Here is a 1,653-nt window from a genome sequence, read left to right on the forward strand (position 1 = left end):
AGCGCTTCAGTCAGGCGTTGTCGACTTTGGAACTTTCAATCTCCCAGCAGTGCTTCGGGAAAGGTGTCCATCATTTCGGGCTGGTTGTAAAGTCACATTTCTGCTGGAGGTGAAGGGTCGTCAGCTTTGAGTTCGTAGAATCCATGTAACTCGCCGGGTACGATTCAGTGCAGCTAATAGCTAAGCCGGGAGTCTGACAGGCATTGCACGTGACACCGTGCCCCACTCTGGTACCAAGACTGCTTTCCAGAGCTGGAGGTCTGGCTCTCCGCCGGAGCAAGCCGTGTGTTGCCCTGCCCTCTGCATGCACAGAGTGGAGGCCCACCACCCATGTGGCTGCAGGTTACTCAAAGGCCATAGCTCACACTTTGGCTACAACGTGTTCTTCCTTGACCTGGGTCCAGGCGTGAGAGAGCCTGCAGTCCTGAGAGGCCTACCGGTGTTAAAGCAGTACCTTCACTAAGGCTTCTCAGAAAGATCTGCACTGCAACACTTTTCAAGGCGCACGCGGACCTTCCTTTGGCGGCATAGGGGCAGGTTCCCTAAACACTAGCCAAGACGGCTTTGGGATGAGCTCCTAGTGAGGAACTGCACACACCCCCCTCGTCCTTTCGAGAAAACTCACTCTTCCTCGCTTTGCCTCCCAGGGAACTCCTACGGTGATTACAAGACGGGCAGCAGGACTTCTTTTCAGGCAGCTCTGAGCACGCAGCTCTCCGGCTTGCCAACGGGACAGATTTCGCTTTTCTCGTCCAGCCCCCTTTTCACGGTTGCCACACAGCGCATGTAGCTGAAGTTCCCGGGCAGCCAAAGGAGACCCATGTCACATACTGTACCCCTTCGCTGAAAGCACTTTGGAAAGCCAGTGTTCCTCCGGCAGTGAATTGCGCGAGCCAGTGAACGCCTTCGTTTCGCCTAGGTCATGGTACATCTTGCAAAGGCCTAGCAGTCTTCGGAGGACGACTGCCTATTTCTCCCTCGAGAGGTGAAGTCCAGGTGCTGCTTCAGGGAGCAAGAGGTCAAGTATGAATTCCGAGAACTCGTGTAAGCACGGTGTTTTTCCAAAAGCAGCTCAGGGTTACAAAAGGAGGCCCCCTTGCATTGCCCAGAAGCCCCGTTATAAACGTGTTCTTCAGGCTTCCTCTAAGCTCTCCAAATCGAGCTCTCCGATGGAGGAAAAACGTTGTTGCCCAGCCTCCTGCATACAGAACAGTAGAGTCCAAAGACCCTTGTGGCTGGGTGTTGCTCAGCAGGCACAGATGCCACTTCTGCTCCACAGTGACCTTCCTCGGAATACGGTGCAGACGCTCGCATCCTCATCCTTTCAGAGTCTTGAAAGGCACACCAGCATTTACAGCAGTTCAGTCGGGAAGGCCTCTTTGAAACTGCTGACTGCGACTGTGCTGGTGGAAAGAAACACTGCACCTTACCTTGAGGCTGGCGCTCGGCTGACTTTCGCCCTAGATAACGTCCTCTGCGGGATGTACTCCTAGCAAGAAATTGCCAGCACTCTGTTTCTTTGGGCAAAGTCTCCGTTCCTCCCCGGGTATTCCCGCAGGGTTGAGAAGGTTGGCGACCGCAGGGCTTTTCATTAAGCACTCATCATGGAAAACACGGACCTGCCTTGCAACACGCGGGCAAGTTTCCTTCCCA

This window comes from Balaenoptera ricei, chromosome 1 (genome assembly GCF_028023285.1).
Source record: "Balaenoptera ricei isolate mBalRic1 chromosome 1, mBalRic1.hap2, whole genome shotgun sequence".
Lineage (NCBI taxonomy): Eukaryota > Metazoa > Chordata > Mammalia > Artiodactyla > Balaenopteridae > Balaenoptera > Balaenoptera ricei.